General features: G+C 41.5%; 1 protein-coding gene across 3 annotated transcripts in view; it reads left to right on the top strand.

Annotated features, from left to right (window-relative positions):
- sash1a (SAM and SH3 domain containing 1a) overlaps positions 1-24,824 on the top strand; it is a 225,020-nt gene that overhangs the window by 125,817 nt on the left and 74,379 nt on the right. The window lies entirely within an intron of this gene.

The following is a 24,824-nucleotide window of genomic DNA, read 5'->3' as shown; positions in this document are numbered from 1 at the left end:
ACTCTATTAACTTAATACACATGCTGTGTGGGTGGGTGCAGAGTACATGTGTTTGCCATTGCACACAATGTCTGAAGTAATTCTCTGCGATTACCTGTTTGTCTGCTTCCATCTTCCATACGTATATCAGTCAAGCATAATCATTTGCTCCTGTGTTCCTACTGGGTATTATAAATGTGGGGTATTTAGCCAAAACGGAGGGAGAGAAAAACACAAAGAAGCTGAGAGAGAGACATTGGCATACTGCTGCATCACTGTTTGTCATCACTCTCTCAGGTTCTTATTGATCCCCCCTTCCTCTACCCGCCGAACGAGAACAAAGGCCTCACTCCTGGCCAAGATCCTGAGTAAATAAGCCAACTAAATATCAACACAAAATCTCCTGCAAGATGTCGTTCATTGATTTCCTTTGTCGCCAGATGCACACACACACATAGAGACACTCACCACAATTGGGCCTTGTTGTCTAGAGGGACTCTATTGTTTGGTGTGCATAATTGTTTGTGTGTATGTGTCTCAAGGCTTGTCCAAAAGGTCTTGGACAATGAAGTCTGTCACCAGGGGGATGTGGATTTCTCTGTCTCTCTCTCTCTTTCTCCCTCTCCTTTTCCTGTCCAAGTCCCCCTTCACATCTGGATCTCCCCACCAGCTGACAAGAAACAAGGGAGCGGATGGAGGGAAGGAGGGAGGAGGCGTGGATGGGGGGGGGGGCAAGAGAGAGGGATAAAAATTGGAGGAAGGGGAGTTTGCTCAGGCCAGAGTTCCCTTGGTAGACTTCCTCCATTGCAGGAAGAGCAAACCTCACTATGTCATTGTGAATGCCCAATGTGTGAGAGGAAGCACCGATACTGTATACACAGATGGGAAGCACTCCCTTAACACAAGCAAGGACACATTTAAAGGGACAGTCCACCCTAAAATCCAAAAATACATGTTTATCCTTTTTACCTGTAGTGCTATTTGTTAATGTAGATTGTTTTGGTGTAAGTTGCTAAGTGTTGGAAATAGCAGCGGTACAGATGTCTGACCTCTCTCAAATATAATGGAACTAGATAGCTTTAGACTCAAAGTGCCCAAAAAATACATATGAACAACTTGGCAGCAATGCGTTTTTTCCAGAAATCATGACCTGGTTACTCAAGATAATCCACAAACCTTGCTGATAGCAGTTTCATTTTGGGCCTACTTTAATGTAATAATGTAATAATGCTGTAATATTAGTTAGCTCAGTGGTGCTAGGTGAGCAATCGGTAGATTCACACTTCCTTCTGCGCTGTGGTACGGTTGGCAGGTGTAGTTTGTTAGAAAGAAAATAGTTCCTCCATGAAACTGCTCACAACAAGGTCTTTCAATCATCTTGAGTAACCGAGTCATAATTTCTGAAAAGAGACATTGCTGTTGAGTTTTTCAAATGTATTTTTTTTGGAGTTTGAGCAACACAAGCCGAGTACCATCGTGTTCCATTATATTTAAGAGAAGGCAGACATCTCAACAGCTGATATCTCCAACACTTAATAACTCAACCCAAGACAATCTAGATTGATAAATAGCACAACAGGTAAGCGGAAAAATATGTATTTTTGATATTGGAGTGTACTGTACCTTTAAGCTCACATACGTGCACATATGACACAAATGGACCCATCAACATGTAATTGCTCACAAACAGACACACTCATACAGATGTTAGTGACAGTGAAGCAGCATTAATCCCACTGAACTGATTCATATTCTGTAGTATTGATCTCAGAGGGCAGAGTGCTGGTGCTTCATGGAGGGCTTTGGTCGTAGCGTGTCAAGTTTTCATTGGGAATTTTTGCACAGGGCTTGAACTGTCAAAGCAACTCCTGTTATCTGTCAGTCTCTTTACTCTCCAACCTTTCGGCTCATCAGTGAACGCCTGTCCGCTGCTGGACTCTAATGAGACTCCCTGAAGTTGAAACTGTAATGAAAAGCTCTACTTTAAAGAGAATCACTTGGCATTTCACTTCTCTATGCTTTTTGCATTTTCTCTGCCAGATGAAACTGTACATGCCAGCTGCTGTTGCAATGCTGTGCCAGAGCTGGGCGACCCCTCCTGTGCCTGTTTATTCATGCCAGGGCAGGGCTAAGTGCCACTGCAACAGGTGTGTGCTGACATCATTAGCGTTAAGCAATAGGCGAGGCAGCTTGGATGAGGCAGCTTGGACGCACACTTATTTAAAGGAGCGAGTGTCGGGCTCACATCTGCTTCTGCGGTTGTCGTGCAGCGCACATGATCTGCGGAGGGAGAGTTTAGGGGTGGCAATGATTGGGACAGTGATAAAACACCAGCCCTCATTTCCTCCTCAGCCTCCCAGGAATTGTTTGACTATGCAGTTTCTGCCATATGTGTATGTGTAATTCAGCCATCTCCCCTCTGTCAGTGCAGCTGGTCCGTGTCTGTCTGTAACGCTGCTTTTCAGTTTATTTCTGGCTGTTACAAGCTAAGCCTGCATCTTTGTGTAATTTATTAGCGAGCAGCGATGATGTTACAGTGCAGGTGGCATCAGTGTGACTGAGGTCACTGTTGAAGTTTACAGGCTGAACAGCGTCTCTTTGTGACATGACATCAGTGTAAAACTTCTCCTGTTAAAGTCTTTTACATAATTAGTTTAAGCTTTCAATATAAAATATTTCATATTGTAACACAACTGGGCGTGTTGAGACAGTGGCTTTCTTTTAAAATTCACTTTGAAAGAGATCCCTATCCCATCCTTACATGGTAGTAGTGGTCCTACTAGTCTGACATCAGCTGAATTAGTATGTCTTACATCAGTATGTCACTAGGCAGACTGAGCACCATGACCAATGAGGTGGCGTCATTTGGCACAAGAAGTACTGTACAGTATGTGTGCTAGCCAACAAATCAGAGAGAAGAGTGAAATGTGTTCAGCTGGGCAACAAAGCTCCAGTTTGTTTTGGTCAGAGTGATAATAACATTCACTCAGCAGTGATGTCGACACAGTGTACACAACTATGTTAAATAGAGAATCAGACAGAAGTGAACAAGACCATGACAAAGAAACTACAGTGGGAAAAAAATGAATGTTTGAATGAATTGAAATAAATTTGGGAAGCAATGAACAAATCTAAAGGTCTCTTAGACCCTTAGCCTTCAATAAATAGTTTATTCAAGTTTGTAGTATATAAGTATATATGTATATATGTATGTATATATATATGTATATGTGTGTGTGTGTGTGTGTGTGTGTGTGTGTATATATATATATATATATATATATACACACGTAACTAGCTCCCATCAGACCTGGGAGGTGCGCAGCACTGTAAACTGAGAGTACCAAAACTAACCCATAGACTGACGTGCATGACCGGTCAAAAATAATCTCGATTAACTATTGACATCCATACCAACCTGAAGTAAAGTTAAAATCAGAAGGCTCAATAGACAAACAGGTTCAGAGCATCACTGGATTTCACTTACGTTAAGCCATTCTGATGAATCAAATTATGCACCTCAACCATCTGCTATTTATTCTATAAGGTTGTTATATGTGTTGGGAGAACAGAAATTCACTCAGCTCTGTAAGCTGCACTGAATATGTATGCCAGAACTTCAGATGGGATTTTCCTGATCCTTTTCTCTCTCTCATTGCTTTTTACCTCTCTCATTCATCCAGCCTCTTTTATTTCAGGACAAATGAGTCTTCAGAGCAGCACCTTAAGCTTATCTGTCTCTCGGTTTTGATCCTCAACCTGCGCTTTTTGTGTCTGTGCTCTTATCTCAGCACACATGCGCACTGCCTCACAAACGCCTCCTTTGCCTTGGATCAGAGATTTGTCAAAGTCAACTCACAACCTGCAAGAGGGACTGCAGCAGCTGAGAGTGGAGGTCTGGTCAGTGCTGATGTGACATAAACTGTAGGGCTTCACACAGGGACATATGGATAGGTGCTTTATCATATGTGTAGAAACAAAACACATCAAATCTGCTTCTGGACTTTTAAAAGACTTGTGTAGTCTTTGTTGTCAGGTTTCTTGTTCATGCAGTATCACCACGAACAGCTTCATAACATTTCTGCCTCATGGCTCTTCATTACTGCAGTTGGATCCTATTACAGAGTGGCATTCCCTCGTTAGACATAGTGGAGACATATTTGTGTACGTTGCCCAGCTTGGCATGTAGGATCCAAGACATTTCATATGTCATGACAGACTGATGGACACAAACATATAGCAGCACTCACAGCGTGGGTTGGAGGCAACTGTTCAAATGATCTGCTCCATAAGTAGACTGCATGCAAATATGATCATATCATCAGTCTTAGAACCAAGTCAAGTAGAGCAAGTATATACAGAAGGAACCATGGGGGTAGGTTTTTATTTCTGGTGAAGGAAAGGATATTATTTGTAAAAAGTCACATCCTGAATTTGTTTTTTTTCCCCAGAGAATGGTGTTAATTTCTGCAAAGCTATGTGTGGATTGTGTGGGTACCCAAAAGTAGCCTATTTCTGTCACTGCAAATGAGCTGCAGTTTGCTCAAAACCTATTCAGTGAAGTGGAGAATTTGCAAGGTTTTTGTTTTTTTGTTTGTTTTTTTTTCAAAACTAAAGCTCCCATATTGCAAAGGTCAGATTTCCATGTCTTTTTTTAAGTAAAGCGGGTATAAGTGCTATATATATGCTGTGAAAGTATCAAAATGCTCAATCTACAGAGCAAGTTGTGATGTCACAAGTAATCTATATAAAAATCAAAACTGCTGCTGCATTGCCGTTTTAGTCATGTCGTGGATGCAGTGAAGGTGAAAAGACATTGAAAACCCACTAACACTGAACAGTCAAAGCAGACAGGGCTTTTTCAGGGCTGTCAGCATTAACTCATCTCCCTTTGTTAGCCATTTTCATTCTATTTATCTCTAACAAGATGTGTGTTTTGAGCATACATTTATTATTTCCAGCAAAATGAAATAAAAAATAACTTAAAACTGAACAAAATTAGCAATTAAATAATTTGTTTTTGGCATATAATTAGTGGTGTCGCATGCAATGCACATGCAGGTGTGTGTATTTTGTGTGGTAGGTGCAAAGGGACATTAATATGTGTCTTGCATGCCTGATTCTTTGTAACATTGCTCAAAAGACTGCACATATACCCATTTTGTTCCTGAAGATGATCGCTAACCTTTTTTTTCCTCCTGCTGTTACTAGCTCACACTACAATGTAATTGTCAGTGGTTCCTCTATTACTACAAAAGCTGGCTTTAAAAAGCTCATTAAATCTATTTTGAAACAAGTCAGAGGGCAGATATTGTATAAAATCTGCACCAAAATCCCAGTTTTGAGTGTGTCACAGGTTACACATCATATTGAGATGAGAGGATTACAGCTATTATTGGTAAAGAAAGAATGTTCCCTGATTATAGCCCGACTGTGTGTGTGGATACAAAGAGCTCTGATTACTGCTGGCACTGCCGCCCCACTTCCCAGGATACCGAGTATTGAGTGGCACAGCAGGGGGACAGGAGAGGCTGATGGCACACACAATCGTATGTACAGTAGCAAGATGCAGACACACATCAAACACGGTGATTAGCACTTTGTAGGTTAATCTCAGGCTTTACTGTCAGCCCACATTTCCATTTTTTCAACTTTTCTTCTCATAATTTAATAAATCTTCTGTGGAGCTCTTCTATATTGAATACAGTTCTATGGTACAGAGCTCATATTTAAACATAAAACATGCACATTTATGGCTGATTACCTTTTTGAATTTTGGTGTTCACCACGTCACTCTACACTCAATAAAACAACAATAAAATTTGATGATCTCGCTTAACACAGGCTGTCCACACACACATGCTTTTTCCTGTTTGTGTTGCCCAAGGCAACGGCTTGGCGAGGATCCGTGGTGATGTCAGCAGTGATGTACGAGTGTTGGGAGCACGAGGGGATGACCTCACCAAAGGGGAAGTCCCAAAGGACTCATATCAGCTGCAGCCAGCACTCGGCATTAAGACTTTCTCACACTCAGTATCTATACAAACGACCAAAGCTGCCGCGACCCCCACAAACCCCGGCTTCTGATCCTTCACAGGCTTCACAAATCACCAGCACGCAGCATGACGACGACCCCTGACACACACACATGCACAATCCCACACACCATATATTGTCTATTATGACAAAACAAAAGACTGGGAATATTTAGAGCAGTGATCATTTACAGCTCATCGTTCAAATCTGGCCTGCAATAGGCTGCCGGGTGGCCCGCTGACACATATTCTAGTTTGGACTTGGAATGTACATAAGAGAGTGCACAAAAAAGCATCAGAATAGAACGTTTTTTTGGTTGTTGTTGTTTTTTTAAAAGTGCCAGGGATAGATCCCTTGGTCCAGGCTTAGTCCCGAACATCTTCAAATCCTAGAAATGCCCCTGCAGCCCTGCAGGTCAGGTTAGGTGTGCAGAGCTGACTACATTCATCTCTTGGCAGAAGACAAAAAAACTGAAAGGTTTTTAACTCATGTCAATATGCGAAAGGGGCCCCCTATGCAACGTAGGTTGAGTACCAAGGATGATTCTGGATTAAATTAAAGGTGAACTGTGGAGCTTTTGGTCACTAGGGGTACTGATTAGAGCAATGTTTTAATGAATTTACTGAATAATAGCTAAGATTTAAGCATGGAACTTAAGCCTGTTACCCTTGCATTTTTTAAAAACATGTTTTGATGTAAAAATGCACATATATGCTAATATGGCCAATTTATCTCCTACATTTAATTTTTTTAAGACATTTAGCAAACATGCTGGTCTGTAAAATGATATGGGTGACAGCACATGCCCATTGGTTTCATGCATGTCCATATATTGAACATTGGCAGCAGGAATATGCTGCAAATGGTACCGATAGAAGAGTGGGAGAAGACAAAGAAAACCACTTGCCAATGTTAGCAATGCAGATTTCAGAAAACTTGGTTTTGCAACTATTTTATGAAGAGCATGTTTGTCATGACATGTTTTTTGTGATGCATTCACTGTGTTTTGATGACAAACATTCAAGTGTAAACAGTGTTCATTCAGTGAGCTACCCTCCTGTTATGAAACAACTTGAAATGGTCAGTTTTGTATGCTGTAATTTAAACAGGGTGCAGTCATAGTATATCCTGTAAGTAAGACCAGTGGTTATGCTCATCAGCTTTGGTTTGAGGCTTTTGGCTTCTGGCACATGTGCCCTGCGGCTTTTTTCAGTGGGCAGCATCGGCAGCTATGTTCGTGTTATGGTCTGCTGTTGGCATCAGTGTATTTTTGCTGATATTCAAGCCAATTAGATCCAGCTCATCCTCTTTTCCCTCAGAATGGTGGCCTGTGTCCAGGCTGGCAAAGGGGCTGTCGAGCCTTCGTCTCTGATTCAAGCAGCAGTCGATCCATAAATGAGTGGTTGCCTGAGCCGAGGACAGCTGTGCTACCAGCCATGGGTGGAAAAATAATCATAGAAGCACCGACCACATCCGTGGATACAGATTAGGAATGTGTGTACTGCATGCGTGTTAGGGGAGTGCATGTGTGCTTTTGTGCATGTGTGAACCTGCTTTTGCTTTTTTAAGTTGTGAACTGTTATGAGGTGTAAGGGATCAACAGCCAATAATGACTCACAGGGTGCTTTTTTTCTGGATTTGGCCTGCATTAGGGTCTCAGAGGTGGGTGTTTAATGGCCGCTGTAAAAGTAAAGCTTGGTAAACACATAAAAGTGGAAACAGAGTGTTTTCGGAGTGTGGGAGAGATTAATGTGCAGGTTTCTGGTGGCTTACCAGCGTGGAAGGTCTACTGAGCTAAATCGACTTCATTTTGATATAGGTCTTAAACTCAAATGTATCATGAAAATGTCTCAATCATTCCAAAAAGTTTGTCAAACCCATGAGATTATTAATATTTCTGTGCAGCTCAGTGGGCATGACATGGACATTACTTACTTCATGGCAGGGGTTTATTTTACTCTTTGGGCACCCGTACCCAAAAACTGATAACAGATTGGTACTCGGTGGCAAATGTGAGAGAGATCTGGTGAGGGCTTATGTATTATCACTGCTTTGCCCCAGGGGGAGCTGTTGCTCCAGCTGTGGGACAGTAAATCCCCTGCCCCGTCCTGCCCTGTCCTGCCCCCTGGCTCAATGAAACCTCCTTCTGTAACCTCCCTTTGTTCGCTCAACCCGTCTCTCAGTCAGTGTTCTCCTTCTTGTCTCTATCTTTTAATAGCATTAAGTAATAGTTTAGTCAATACAATTTACAATTATTATACTTTTTCCTTTTCTTTAGAGACCGACAATGGCCATAGCTTACTGACCTTTCATTTTGCCATTATGTCAAACCCCAGACCACAGCTGTAAACATGTTTCCACCACATGTCCTGCTTTCTGATGCCAGTCATTTGTGTGCATAAACAGACTGAATCAGAGGTCTGGTTGAGGTTATGACTGAGCTAAAGCCGTGGAGCTAGACAGTGTCTGAGCTGGGCTGACTGTATTCGACCTACAGTCAAATTTCAGTGCAAAGTGAAGATGCATCGCGGTGCCTGCTCTCTCTCTGGCTTTTATCTCTGTAGATCTTGTTGAGCTTCAGTATTTGGTGAGTAAAGCCTGCTGCACATTTCACCCCACCTTGATATTCGTGTCAGGGAGAGTGTCAAAAGGAAACATGTAACAAGAGTTTGTGTGTGTACGTGCAGGGTGGTTGTCTGAGGATCCGAGGTTTGAAGCAGCAGCCTCGATTTTTCTGTGTGCTTAAATCAGAGCTTGTCTGTCTTTTTTTATCACCAGGTTCATTTTGTTAAGAATAGATTTGTTTTTATAGCAATAAAATAGCTTGATTGATGGCTTTTGATTATGTCTTTGATTGAAACAACACCTTACTGCCTAAAACTTGCATATTTTACAAGAATATTGATTACATGATCTCAAATGTATCAAATGAACTTATATGCAAGCCGTTGGTGTTTCGGTTGTTATGGTAACACCACTCTTCATCCTACATTCACTCAGCTCCACATCCCTAGCTCCCCTCCACCCACCAGACTCTGGGACCAGAGCCAGAGAGGTAAGACTCCACACAAACACACACACACCCTTGGAAATACCCCTACCCAGCTCAGAATTCAGTTTTTAATTCCCCTTTAGACATGATATAGAGAGCTTTACATTGTTATGCTCAAATCTCAGGTCTGTGCTTTACAAGCCATATGTGCTCATATTTTTTTCTGCTCTGAGATCATCATGACCAGATGATCTCGCAGCTGTCCCTCAATATATTCCAGACTTTGACAGGGAAAGATGGAAAAATGTGTGGATAGAGAAAAGAGGAGAGAAAGTAATTGAAACTCTTTCGGTCCTCTAAGACACTCTTGCAAAAACCCTGTTTCAACCCTGTCTGGGGACTTTTGTTGCATGCAATTCTTGTTCTATCCGCCTCTTTCCAGGCTGTCTGTCTCTACTGTCAAATATAGTTTTCATAACAAAATGTACTAGCATGTGGCAGGTCATGAATATTGTACTTTTCATGCATTATGAAGAGTTGTGGTGTGACAATGGCAATTGCAGTAGATCCATACTTGCATTCATGCTGATGTTGCACGTCGAGATAGTGCAGGGGAAGAAGAACGATAATCGGAGAGAAGGAAGGTAAATACTACATTGGTCTGGGCTAAATGCCAGCTCTGCGCCACAGGATATGGATATCTTTTCAGCCAGCATGGGCTCAGCACCAAGCCCTGCAGCAGTTCACTCCTGTACCAACAGGAGCCTCCTGAGTGTGTGTATATGTGTGTGAGTGTGTCCTCCAGGGACCTCTAGCTTGTCTTTATCCCTCTGACGATCCCTTTCCTACCCAATCATTTTCTTTCATCATCATTTTATCTTTTTTTCCATGTTTCGAAGCCTGTCTAAATACAACGATGTCTCAAGTTGTCCCCAAACGCTCAGTTTAGCAGTCATATTACACTTACTGGAAATGTATATAGTTTCATAGATAATCCAAGTTTTTTTATAAGCCAATGCAGCATTCACGATTTGAATGAGCTCTGAGAAGTCTAAAGGGCAATTTTCAGCATTTTCTGACATTGTAGAGAAGATTAATAAATTAAAGGAGTGATTCTATCCCCAAATTACTATTTGTATATCAGTTTCTCACCCCATGTAATGTTGAATTTGTGAAGAAAACTTTTTTCTCACCTGCCTTCACTGTAAACTAGAAACCAAGATAGAGACACTTGATGAAGTCATAAGGGTGCATTTAACAACAGCAAAACTTGATCAACATGTTTACAAACTCTCAAATCATTCTCATTTGTACTTTACTCAGTAAGCTCAAAGCCATGCATTTTCCTAAAAACCTTAGTATTTAAACGTGAACTAAAGGTGAAGCCCAACTATGCTCTCTTTATAGCCAGAATACATCAATAAATCAGTCATTTTACCTTACGAGGTAAAGTAGCTGCTGGTCTACCACTGCCTCAGTCAGTTAGTTTGTGTTTATTGTGTGACAGCGATGTTTTAAAGGGTTAGTTCAAATTCTCCAAAGTCACACAATAACACAAACAAGCTAACTGATCAAGGCAGTTACAATAATCAACAAAATACCTGACAAGTTCTGTTACAATGCATTCAAGAGCACCAAAGACACGTGTCGTCTGTTTTTAAACGTGACAGCTTCTATTTAGGAAAGTGTCCTTACCTCAGGCAGAGCCATCTGTATCCCAAACTCAATTTTACTCAACCTGCATTTAATCTCAGTGGGCCCATTAACCTTTATACTGCTTCTGGTCCCGCTGAGTCGTCTTGGCTCCAGAGAAGCTCCGCTCTTCCAGACGGGTGAGGGGGCAGCGGAGCAGACTCATTACTGGTGCATTGGCTGGCCTCTAACCTAGACTGGAAGGACAATCATTAAACACACAGAGCTAATGACCGCCGACTGCTCGATTTGTTTTTTCTATCAGTCTGGATGTCTGTTTGTTGTTGTGTGTGATGGCGCGGGGTCACACACTGATAAGATCTGCGGGGACACGGATAACGCAGCGACAGAGAGATTGAGTCAGAGAGAGTGAGTCAGAAAGGTGTGTTAATTGGTTCTGAGTGACCATCTGGACCAGAGATTTCAGACAGGACTCCCCACCAGCCTGTAATGAGGTCTCGTCAGGCTGGAGCAACCGTCGCCACGGCTCATGCCAAGCATAGGGGCATCGCCATGGTAACCTCAGAGCCCTTTAACTACCTCAAAGGTTATGAGTCAGACAATTACAGCATAGTGGCACATCCATGATGTGGCTTTAATATTTCAGATTGATGGGAAAAGTTATTGATTGAAGTATTAATTGTAATGATTTTAATAATCAGTGTTATAAGTGGGATTTGATTTTAAACCACTGTACTTTTTTATGTTTTCGGGTTGTCAGTTCATCTGTCTTTCAGTGTGTCTGTCCATCTCGTTCACATGACCGTGGCATCTTAAGAATGCCTTGTGCAAATTTCCTCGAATTTGGCACAAACATCCACTTGGATGTTTGGATGAACTGATTTGATTTTGTGGTCAAAGGTCAAGTTTAGTGAGACTGTGGGTCTGTCTCATTCTCATGAATGCAACATCTCAAGAGGGCCTTGAAGGAATTTCGTCAAATCTGGCACAAATGTCTGCTTGGACTCAAGGATGAAGTTATTCGATTCTGATGTGTGACAGCACAAAACACTTTTTTTCTTTTTTTTTGACATAACTCAACATTCATACACTAATTATTTAGTACCTGAAAGGTGGTTGTAGGACTGAGTTTCAAACAGGAATGGATGCCTAGTATGTTTTTGTTGTGATGGTAATTTAATGTTTCATCCAAATAGTGCCTAATTTAATTGTCAGGGGGTTTTTTTTGGTTTTTGTTTTTTTTTTACATTGTTATCAGGATCAGGGTTGTTCAGAATCAGGATCAAAACTTAGCAATCCCATCTAGCATAGAAATATTTTAAATGATACCCTGCCCTAATTCAAACTTTAGTTTGATCTTAATTTGTTGATTTTGGGTGAAAACATAAGGAGAATGACAGTAAGTCAAATGCACATTGTATAATCAGCTTTTTAAGTGTTTTATTGTCTTCAAGCTAAAGACTTGAATGCCTCAACTGACCTTTGCAGATAAAAAGAGAGGCTGATTTCACTTGCATAAATATCTCTTCTCCCTTCTCTTCATATGAGCATCAATTTTATTTGTTTGAGAGCCCAATCCACAAGATCCCCACAAGTTTGACCAGGGCTTCATGCGTCGCCATGTGAACCTGTTTAAGTAATTAGGAAAATATACAAGTTTTGTTTTGTTTTGTGTTTTTGTGGCTCGACGCTGCCACTGGGTTCATATTCTGCCAGTGTAAGCAGGATCCTCTGGGCTAAAATGGGGGGAAATTCCTGTGAAAGTGGAGGGCTACAGTGGTTGAGCTGAGCTTGCACTATGTTTGTGTGTTGTGTGGTTGAGTTTCGTGTAGACAGCCAGACAGACGGACAGAGACAGATTGAGACTGTGCTACATACTCGCACCCATACACACACTGCCGCCAGAGAGTGAGTTTGGTGGAATGAGATGGAGGCTGATTGGGTGATCTGCCTGCCTGTCATCTGTGCTGTTTACTTTCCTTAATTGCGTTGGAAATTGTGCATTAAAGTGGTAATTATGGAAGGTATTTTGATCAATCATCAGACTAATTCTGCAGAATTTTTACACAAATATGAAACTTAAGTTAAAATTTGAATTAGTACACTCAAACCCCAATGTCAACTATTTTCATTAGATGGAACTCTAATCACTGAAAATGAGAAATATGTACAAGTTAAAACCTACTTGTTCCAATGTGATGTCAGAAAGCCATTCAAATGAAAAAAGTACAGATGAAGCACACGTAAAAGTAATGACTATTTGGTAAGGAAATGTGAATGTGGGGGCTGAATGTGCTGTGGTCAAGGTTAGACTCTGGACCATACTGACTAATATGTCAGAAGGGAGGTCTTATATAATGTGCTCTGCCCAAACCACATACAGTACATGCTGTCAGACCACAGTTAAATCCGGAGTACAGAGCCAGTAACACAGCACAAGTCAACAGTTTAGTCTGAGGTACCTGAAGAACAGCCACACATTAACACCACCCAATTCAAAATTTAATTTAAAGGGACCCTTTGCCAGATTTCAACCAGCTTTGTATCATAAGTGTGGGTAGTATGTGTAAATAAACGGTGGTAAACTTCCCTCCATATTGCCAACGCCCTGATCTCCCTGCTCATCTCTCAACACATTTTCACTGCTTCTTGCTCGAACTACAGATTGTACTTCCACATGTATGTATGCCCCTCCCTCCCTCCCTCCCTCTCTCAAACTCAGACCAATCAAAAACTGTGTGAAATATCTTCAGAAACATATTTTAGTCTACAGTTTGGTTGTAATATGAGAATTTGTCAACAGGAAGCAGGCGCCATACTGTTTCCTGTATTATAAAAACATAGGCTAAATATACTGAGACTAACTGTAACACCAGGCAGTTCTGATCAAATATACAATATTTTGTTACTGTGTTGCCTATTTGTCACATGAAATGTCCATGAGACACCAAGCCGGTAGTCGGTCGTTGGCTGTCGTGTGGCTGATAAGTGCCCATGGCCTGCAGCCCTCATCCCACATCCCACATCCCTCGTCCCGTTGTGTGTCCTGCACCATTGGCCCTCGTCAACTCTCGTCTGCTTTTTTCAGCATATTGAATTGACGGTGGCACCCGTGCAATCCATCGCTGAATAAAATCATTCTGATTGGCTGTTCAGCTTAGCGCACAAGAAGAGAAACAGAGGTGTTAAATGTAAACAAAGGACCAAAGTCAAGAGGGAGTGAGGTCGAAAAAAACTTGTTACATAAGGTAACATTGTTTTTCTTCTGCCATTGAGGTCTTAACAGAGACATTTCTTGATATGTCGTGTTGTTGTTCACTGGCGAACAGTAAAAATGCTTTGTTCTTCCAATATTGGGTTGTGTTTATGTGCTAACTGGCTAACTAGCAGTCTGCCAGGTTCCCATCTTGAATAATGAATATAGGCGACCGGTATGGAGGGGTGTCTCCGTTTGCTGTTGATTTAATGTGTTCCTGTGCAACTTTTTGGCTGAAACACGGCGACGGGAGGCAATGCAGCAGTGGGCTTTCATCGCCGCTAGTTCTCGAATGTTGGCTTGTTGTGTCACGGCATGAACATGAGATTGTTTGCTACCAGATTACATCATTCACCTGTGGATGAGTTTATTGGTCGGTTGCTGTGCTTGTATTCAGGTTGTTGTAGGTTTTCTATCTCTTGAGCCAAAGTGAATGCTGCAACCCTTTTTCTCTGTTTTCTATGGTCATGTAGAACTGATTTCAAAAGTATTTGTGCCTCTCTTCATAGATGGCCCAACACCATCTTTCAGCAGTGAAATACTTCTTAAGTATCTGCTGACACTCAAGCTAACTCAATGAACTCTTGAACTTTTTTTTTCAATTTGTGGTCCCTGGACAAAATGTAAATGAAAAGTGATAACCCATTGTTAAAACGAAGGATTTTTCCCCCACAGTTGTTTAGATTCCCCGTCTGTGTCTTTGTCAGCAGGATATCTGAAAATGGATTTCAATGCAGTCCAGCAGACAGATAGGCCCTGCGCCAAGGAATGTGTAGCTCTGACAGGGAAATAAATGGAGACAGAGATTGTATCCTAAATGTTTACAGATGGAATAATTTAGTTTGATTCACTTTCTTTGGTTGTAAGCAACTTAGGTTATTAGTGGATGTTTGTCCTCTGTCTTTAAAGAGGTTGTGAGAGAGGTTGTGTTTTTCAAACAGGCAGAATGTCAGGTCGATTTTCTCTTTGGCTCTTGGAATTGCATTATAGTATGAGGAAACTATTTAACTCTCCTGGCCAAAAACTCACCAATATCTCCAATAACACACTGGTGTGTGTCCTTTAGCACAGAGCATTGGGATGGTTGGATAATATATTGCAAATCCCCTCTGCATTGAGGTTTTGATATTCATCCACTGTTGTGAATCAGAAGATTTTTCTGCGTGTCAGCATGTTTTCTAACATGACTGTTTATTTGCCTCTAATGTGCAAATGGCCAAGTATGTGTGACAGATCATGTGTCGCAGAGTTGTGTGTGAGATATATGATGGCTGTGTGCATACTGACAGTAATTACAGAAGGCCATACCACAGAGCAGCTCGGGGCTGGCTGCGGAACAAGTTATTATAACATCTAATACATAACCAAATGTCAGCCATGTCTGCAGCCTTTGCTGTGAGCAATGTGATATAAATCTACAGGGGAGGTGAAGCTGTAAATGCTCATAATACATGGCTCCTGGTGTGAGATTTTTTCTATGAAAAGATTATAAGTGGGCTAGAGGTATTTTTAGACTTGTTTGCAGTTTGCATGTGTGAGTGAGTGCATGGCTGAATGTATGCTGTATATCTGTGTCTGTTTATGTACGTATGTCAGGGATAATGTGGCATCTCCAGAACTGGAATTCCTCTCACACCACTCTCCACAAGAGACCCTCTGTCTTTCTGTGCCTCTGTAGGAGCTGAATGTTGTCTATTTGCTCCTTTCCACTGCTCACGGTGACCACCCAACAAATAGACGCAAAGCTTTTGATACAATTATTCCAATTCCAAAGAACCAACCGTTGTAAAACACACATTAACAGAGCCAAAAACCTGTTCCCGTACAACCAAAATTGTTATTCCACCTACTTTCTGTTTCTCCATTTTAGGCATTAACTTAGGAAACAGGTGAGAATGTTTAGGTGGAGAAACAAAGCAGAGAAAGACCATTAAAATCTTTATCGAGCCCCACTGGCTACTGTCTTGTTAGCACTGGAACTGTACAGTAAAGCTGCTCCATGTCTGCGTTATGAGTGTGCAAGCTTGAATGCGCATGCCTGTGTGTATTTGTCTCCTATAAACTTGAAGCGAGCGCTATAAAACTGAGATCAGGATGAAACTGCAGGGGATAATTATGTGTTCACAGCACACATGGTCATTAATAACACTGAGGCTGAGCCTATTTTTACTGTATCTTGCTCAGAGGCTAACATATGGCAGAGTGGCTGACTTGACATAACAGGATGTGCAAGAGGATTTAATAGACTGTCCAGTGTCGTACGTGGGCAAGGAGAGACTGCTCTGTGGTCTGTAAGTATATTTGACAACAGCAGGGGGCACCACTGTGTGCCATTTTACTGCCCCACTCTCAGACAGAGGAGGGAATTGGAGGACAACACAGAGAGGAAGCAACAATTTGAAAGGGATTTTAAACTTGGAAGAAAAGATGGTAAAACACACTGTACTCGTGGGAAGGCTACTGATAAGCAAGAAACCTAGAAAAAGTGTGTTTGAGGGGAAAATCTAATCACAAACAGCTTGTCTCATCAGACAAAACAGATACAATGTTCCTGGGTTGTTTGGAGATCTAGGCATATCATAATCTTTTAGCAAATATTATGGTCAAATTAATGAATTAACAGCAGTACTGTATGTATCCTTTTGGATGCACTGAGCTGTAAATATCACATCATCTCCTGGGAACCTCCTTGTTAAATGGAGACATGAAACCATGGTGACCCATGCTAACCTCAGCTAAACTGCAAATTTAACAATTATTTAAAAATATATATATTTTACATGGCAAAGTGAAATCTTAAACTGAAACTGTATAAGATTAAAATGCAGAGAATGAAGTTACGCCACCTTTGTGTGTGTTGTTATGGGATATTCTCTGTTTGTTGTTGTGGTGGTAGGTGGCAAGTGCATGTGACTGCATGTGAGTCCCTTTGTGTGTATCCCACTGTCTAGTTAATTGCCGCTGCTCTGCACTACGCTCATGCAACAGTTACAACTGATAATGCCATCCTGACCCACAGCGTTGTTGCAAAACCATAGCACCCACCCTCCAGCTCCCCGCTTATTAACATCATCAGCACTGTTGCCATTGTTACCACTGTTCGCATTGTAAGCACCGTTAGCTAAGCTACCTTATTACTGAGAACCAAATCAGACTCAGAATCACAGATACACTGTGTGTCATATTCACCTACTAATGTACTATCACATGTCTATAAGTAGCATTTTAGTAAAGTAACGGCAGGTCTTCTTGGGTATGACTTTTTCTGACCACTCACATGTTCTTTCATTATTGTGAAACTGCCTCAGTACATCTCGTGCAGAGCTCACAGAGTACACACAGTGAGATGAGCAGTCAACTGTATTACGCACTGGACATTAGCTGTCTGCCTGGCACTGCCACTCTGACACAAACACAGCTGCCAGCCGCGTCTCATGACCTCCATCCACAGTGAGACCATCACGTTTCCACTATCTGCACCTGTGGATCACACAAACAAACAAACAAACAAACATGCACTTTCTACCCTGTTCTTGTTATTTTCAAGCACGTCTGAACAGCATTTTAACAAAGGTTCATTATATTCTTCTCTGCTATTTCTCTTTCAAACTCGCATCCCTGCCTGCAAATGTGCACCAGGCTCAACAACACTCAGTTAAAGGACTCTGGCCTTTCACACAGTGCTGCTCATACCTTTGGAAGCTCGCTTACATCCAAAACAACATCTGTCCTTTCAGTCGCGCCTGATTAAAACACCCTGGAATCTGAGTTCACACACACACACACACACACAATAGCGTAACATAATCACCTACCACATGGCCACGGAGGCGTGCACTGCTCGGAGAATCTGGGGATCCAGGGCTTAGCAGAAATATGCTTTGTGTATGTATCGGTGGTTTTCTACACAAAGCACATGAAAGGGACCTGCAATTACCTCTGCATCAATAAAAGCATGGATTACAGCTTGTAAATCCTACTCGGAAATACTCGTGTCTGTGGGAGGCACAATGTAATTTAGTGTAAACTGTATAGAGACTCCTCATGTCATTGAGTTGGAAAGTGTGCAGTGGAGTAGAAGCCAGCCAACACATACAGAACTTTTAGGATTAAATGTCAAATTCCAGGCTTCCCCACACATTCATTTATTTGTGGCCACCGCCACAATTAAAACATCAGCCACCATGTATTGATTTTATATTTTTGGAGCCTGACTGTTGATTTAGAGTACTACATACCGTTGTTACCGTTATCATTATTCAGAGCACCAAACCCTTGGGGCACAGAGCACACTCTGGGCACAGACTGAGCAGCAGAACATTTTCCAGTAGTACCCTAACCCTAACTGTAACCCTAACTCCCAATTTAGAAAGGTAACACAGACTGATAAAAAAAACACAAAAAAAAGTAAGTTTGCCAAACAGTCCAGGTGATTTAAACCAGTAAAACATTGTATAAAGCAGTTTCATGTTAAAAATGGTTTAAAAAACAATCACTGTTCTGCTTGACACAGTAGGGTGCTTACTATAGTGGCCAACACGCAATAGAGTCAATGTTTAGTTTGTCCATCCTGGGCTACAGTAGAAACAACATGCCAGGCTCCGTGGATGAGGACCAAGGAGGTTAGAAAGAAGAGAAGTCACAGCATGACATGCGTGATATGATATTGCATCATATCATTTGGGCACAACACATGTGCTGTAAAATCTGGTTTGCACTTTCAGAGAGGCTCAGTAGATCAATGCTATACTATCATAGAACATGGGAAAGATTGATTTGTTTCACTGAGGCATTCACAATTGGCCTTGGGTCGGAATATACAGTATTTAGAACCATTTGGGTGAGAATTACAATTTTGCAATAATTGTAAAGATCTTTCATAAAAGACCAAACACAAATGCTTCTTCTATGAAAATGTTCAGCCACTTTTTAGCCAGAAAGTTCTGTCAGTCCCAGTGAATGAGTGTGGGTATGTGAAAGCGTGTGAAGTGTGAACAATTCCAGAAAAACTGTTTTGTCTGAGTTGCAGTGCTTTCGGCAGCATGTTGCTACAAACCTTGAGAACCTTCCTTTATCCTCACAGCACCTCAGTGACACTGATAAATATTGTTATTGTCTTCTTAGCCCTGAGTTCCTGCATCACATTGACACCCTCACAGGATATTCTCTTACGTTCTGTGGGTGAAGTTACACAGACTTGGCACGCTTTGCTTACCCTTGCCCCAAATCCAGATTGTTTTTGCTGACGTTCACTGTGCGAGCTGTTTGAGAAGTCTTGACAGACAGCATGCGCTGTACTACAAACAGTCGGTTATCACAGGCGCCTCAAACCCCAGGCAGGTCTTCGTCTTTTTTTTCTGTACCCGTGTGTTGCTGTTCTGAGTGTTCTCCGCGTTGCCCATGCATATCAATTTGTGTTTATCTCACACTTTCCCAATCGTCTTCCTTTCTCTTCCCCCTCTCCCTCCTGCCCAGAAGTAATTCCTGTGTTGATATTTGAAGTTTCCCCTCCTTTCAAAAGACTCCACTGTTATGCTTGACCACCCTATGAAAAGTAATACCAAGAGCACACAAACAGCGAGTGCCAGGCGTTTCATTATTACTCCCCGAAAGCATTGTTTTCAGTGGAAAGACCAGTGTGTTGATTTAATTTAATGAGTTGCTCAGCTGGGGGAGGGGACCCAGGCAACAGTAATTAGTTGTCATGCTAATTGAGTTTGTGTGATAACTCCCACACAAGACTCAGTGGCGTGTGAAGCTCAGTGGGGCTGGCCTGGCCGCCTACTCATCTCACACATACACACACATTTTGTTGCGCACTGGAATACACATAAACACTCATTTATGCACACGCATATAAATAGGAACAACAAATGCTCACATTCAGATTGGTTCAAAGAAAATGCCAGGGGACTGTCCGGCCTTTGACCCATCGACTAAGAGGAATTAATGATGTGAAAATCTTGATCCCAATTAATCACTAAAAGGAGGCACATGGAGAACTAAGAGATAAAGGTTCAGAACATTTGATCCAATTAAGCTTGGGATGCAAACTTATACATGTTGATTGGAAAAAAGGAGGAAGACATAAAAACATGGGTTAAGACAAAGGTGAGAAATAGATGGTCTTATGGTCTATAGTAACCTATATTTTGCTAAGTATTCTCATTCAAAAACTGAAAAAAAATATATGCTACAACAGCGATTCTCATCCCATGCCAGCTGCAAGTGGCATAACACATATTTATTGCTCAGTTTATATTTCCCCCTGTCTTTGTTATTTTGTTTTTTCTTATTTGTTTCGGAAGGTTGTCCTAATTTTTTAACAAACAGAGTTCACAAGAGGCTGACAACCCTCATTCTAAACTTTATCAAATCAACTAAAACAGAACAGGTTGCATATCATCCCGTTCATCCTGCATGAATCACCATATGAAGATTCCTAAATGATATGTCTATGATTCAATATTTTCAAAATCTAGAGAATACGCGCTACAAACCTCATTTTACTAGTATTCATTTATGCGTTAGTGCTGTGTGGTCGTGCGCAGCATTCCTTAAGTGTGTTGGTGGTGCCCTTGATGCCTGTCCACTGTGTTAATCACCCCAGGCAGCACGGTTCAAGACTCCCCCAGGGGCTATTTTTAAAGCCTTAGGGTCAGTGACCTCCAGCAAGGGTCACTCTCACTATCGGGGGGGCAGGCGCTGCTTTGGCTAAATGCAATCTGCATTCTTTTTCTATCTCAATCGCAGGGTCCCTCACTATTGTGACTTTCCTCCTCTTCATGCCACCTTTCAATCCTAACAACTCATGATTAGAACTAAAAACATGTTTGACTTACAAACTCTACATCATAATTCAACTTTTATCAGTTTAACTGTACTATTATGAGACCAGATTGAAAGACTCTACTGCAGTCTTGTCCTACTCTCTAACTCCTCCCATGCCTTTATCTTCTGTCTGCTCCTCCTCTCTATTCTCTCCTTTCTGCTCTCTTACCTTGCATTATCACCCTTACAACTGTGTTTAGACATGCTGCTCGCCTTTGTGATAATCCTGCTGAGTCACCTTCTGTAGAAAATGAAACACTTTGATTCACTGCAATCCAAGCAACAGCAATTACAAGGAAATCTTGTGTCTTGAATTTTTATCTTTATCATTATTTAGCTTTGTGGAGTTTTGAGGAGTTAATGAAGGGACTCAGTGGGCGATGAGTTGATTTTTTGTAGATTTAAGGTCCCTGCCTGAAAGAAACATGTACACCCTGAGATCTTATCGTGCCCTGACCTGTTCTAAATTATTTCTTACTGTCCCACCTAGTCCTGTAAAGTTAGTCATCGACAATGTTGTCGCCTAAATCCATTTTTTTGCATTGGTGCAAAAAAACAAAACAAAGTGTAAAACAGAAGTGGATTTACAGGTTCAACTACTAACAGGCAAAATTTAAATTTAACATGATGCAATTTAACAATGAGCAAATAAATAAATAAAATAACAATATTACTGATAATAATAATAATAATAATAATAATAATAATAGCATATAAAGTTATAATATTATAACAATTAAATATATATGGAAAAAATAAAATAAAACAGCTGGGTGGTAATATTATGGAAAGACGATACCATGACCCTGTGCTAAAATGACTTTGGAATATAAAACGACTGTCTGATATAAATGCTTCCTGTCTCGTGGAGGTTTCCCTGCTCCATCCCAAACATGATGACACAGTGTAATTTTGCTCCCATCCCACATGAACCCATCAGGATCAGCACAGGAGAAGGCGAATGCATGATAAGACAATGAAACTATTAATAATAGATAAAGAGAAGAGATGAAAGGAAGTAGATGAAAGGCATTCGAAGTGTCAAAATAACTTTTATACTCGGCACCCATCAGGATGTAGTCCAAGTCTTCAGGCTTTCAAGCCCATGTTCAAAGTAACCTATGCTTGCAATTTATATTCATGACATCATCCTTTTCATGAAAGAACCCCCTATATATCGTGAGAACCATGAAATAAGTTTAGCTCTTGTGTCCTACTTTTGGGACAAATTTATAGACGCTGTGAATTGGTTGCAGGCGTATCGTCTTCTTCTTCGTATGCTCCGAATTTTGCCCTCTTTTCTGACCGAATCTTTTCCACAGAGCTGATCAAAGGAGGCGACTCTCTGGCATGTAATAAATTGTCAATTAGCTTATGATGAAATAATTAGCATGTGACTTTTGTTTCCTCAAGTCTGGCAACGTGACATCTTGATTAGCGGTCAGTTCACACACGTCAGCAGTGTTTGATGAGTGCGCACTGAGTCAACAGGCTTCCTGCTCTCCTCATTAACGGTACCGTTTGACCCCTCTGTTTGAGACGCTCCAGGTGGGGTCACACTGTCTTGTATTTGGGTAAGGGGGGTTTGGCAGGAAAAGTGTTTGTGGTGGAGTGTGTGTGTGTTTGGTGGGGGGGTTCCAACACCCTTTTAAGCTGGAAAGAGGGGGAGGATCAGGGCGGTGCCTCAAAAAACACAGCATGGTCATCAGTCTTGCTAAAAACAGGGAAAGACTGATGGACAGCGCAATGATGTAATGGCAGTATGGACACACGCACACTAGCAGCTCAACCACTTGCCGCTGCTGTCACCCAGAGGTTACAGATGCGAGGTCGGCAGTGCAGACCCCCGGGTTGTCGACTCGCAGGCCTACAAAGCTGCTCTTGTGTGAGCGTGTGTTCTGCGTGTTTAGATTGTAAGCAGGATACTGTGAAGCAGCTGCTTCTCATCCAGGGGCTGTAAAAGTCATTCTTCACCTACACACACTTTGAACCATGATATTGCATAAAAAGGAACAATCAGTGCCAACAAAGAGGAGGAATTTGGATGATAAGTTTGGATTTCTGTTGCATGAGTAAACTGCTTAAGTCCAGGCTGCAGTATCTCGACAGCTATTAGATGGATTACCATGAAAGTTTGTAGAGACAGTCATGATCCCCAGAGGATGAATCCTACTGACTTTGGTGATCCCTTGACGTTTTCTTCAGAATCAATGTTGGCATTTTTTGAAATATCTCAACAAAGCATTAAATGGATGGGCATGCAATTTCTCACAGACATTCATGGTCACCAGATGATGAATTGTGAAAACCTTGATCCCCTGACCTTTTATCTGTTACAATCATCCACACAAAGTATGTCCACTGCTTAGGTTGATGCCCTGGAAAAGTAACCATTCCCCCTTGCATCAACTGTATTTTGTGTCTAATGTTTATAAGCAAATTCACCTGCCATCAGCAAGGCTAAGATGGTTCACATGATTCCTACCTAGGGTTGCAACAGTATGAGGTTTTGTTTATTATAGCTTATTATAACTGAAACTTAAAACCATTTTGGTAATTAAAGACAGTCGAGGGGGAAAGGAGATGCGCATACGCAGGGGAGATTCTCTGTCTGATTGCAATTTTTTTTCAAAACCATAGATAAATAAATATACACAGTATGATAACCATCAGCTTTCATACCACAGTATACCTTGAAACAGGTATGTCTCTGCAACACATTTTATCTGCTCAGCATCAACATTTTAGCATTATTACTGTATACATATTACCATGCTTTTGTGAGCAGTTAGCTCAAGCCGTCTGTCAGTGTTGGTCTGTCAGTGAGCATCTGTCGCCCTAGTGTTTGAAGTCTGCCATTGTCGGTTGTTTATTGGCCAATCCAGCACGTTGAATTGGGGGGCGGAGTCTGTCAGTGGAAGATATCAGTCTGACCCCCTCATGCAGGTGCAGAACATATGTGGTAGTTGGCACTCCACTGTAGTCTTTGTAAGAAAAAGAAAAAGTGTAACGTTTTGGCTGAGACACATGCAACTTGAGGCAGCACCACAGCTGCAAATAGCCGTCACTAGTTCTTTGGTGTGTCTGGGCCTTGAGTCTCACAGGGCCGCTAGTAGACTCTCTCTGTAAGTCTTGATTTAAGCAAAAACTGTACATTGTATTGATCATGTTTAGACTGTGCTGCAAAAATGAGACGACATCAGTGAAATGTGTTGGAGCCTTTTGCACACTGCATGATCCGCAATAGGCGCCTAATATCACATATCTCCTTGCATTACAGGTGAAACTGTATCTTTGGGGATTATTGTGTAACTGATCACCTTTTCATGGTTACAGAGGGGAATGTGTGGTTAATGTTTTTCTGGTCTGGTCTTTTTCTTCTTCTTTTTTCCTTTGGCTTCGTCGCCTTTAAAAGCATGTTCTCATGGCATGTGGTGTTGTAGGCTGATCTGGTAAACAGCAGGTGAAGCAGCATTTTCGATTGGCTCAAAACCGCAGGGAAAGGAGCTGAGCGTGGAGCTGTGATTTAAAATTTTCAGTCTTCTTCTTCGTCTCACTCTGTCTCTCATCCTTCTGGCATCTGTCACAAGACCTGGCAGCTGTTGCAGCTCGAAGAAAATGTGCTTCTGACAACAACAGGCAGAATCAGAGGCAGTCTCAGGACTTCTTCATTACAAAAGAGTAGCCTGCTGGCGGAGCGTTACAAATGGCTGATCAGACAGGATAGCTGTGCAATTTCATGCTTGTACATAACGTGTTTCTTTTTATCTCGCATATTCAGATGAGATCTGTTGCCCAGAGGACACTGCTGTTGCATTGTGTACCAACTTTACCAAATTAAGTAGTTACAGTCAAAGTTTCATGTTTTTTTTTTTTTTATGTTATTGTCCAGAGGTTTTTGCCAGGCGTAGGACACAGCATGCATCACCCCCTTAAAAACATTTTTCCCATGCGCTTTTTTGTTTTTCATACAATTGTGTGGAGAATGTGCTTTGTTCACGGTCCCTATTCAACGCTGGCTGGAGAGACGTATTGGTGGAAAGCCCTGTCAGCATGAGATAAAGTTTTCTAAGCAGT

This window comes from Plectropomus leopardus, chromosome 16 (assembly GCF_026936395.1).
Source record: "Plectropomus leopardus strain MGB_pleo_1.0 chromosome 16, ASM2693639v1, whole genome shotgun sequence".
Taxonomy (NCBI): domain Eukaryota; kingdom Metazoa; phylum Chordata; class Actinopteri; order Perciformes; family Serranidae; genus Plectropomus; species Plectropomus leopardus.
This window is presented reverse-complemented; position numbering and strand designations above follow the sequence as displayed.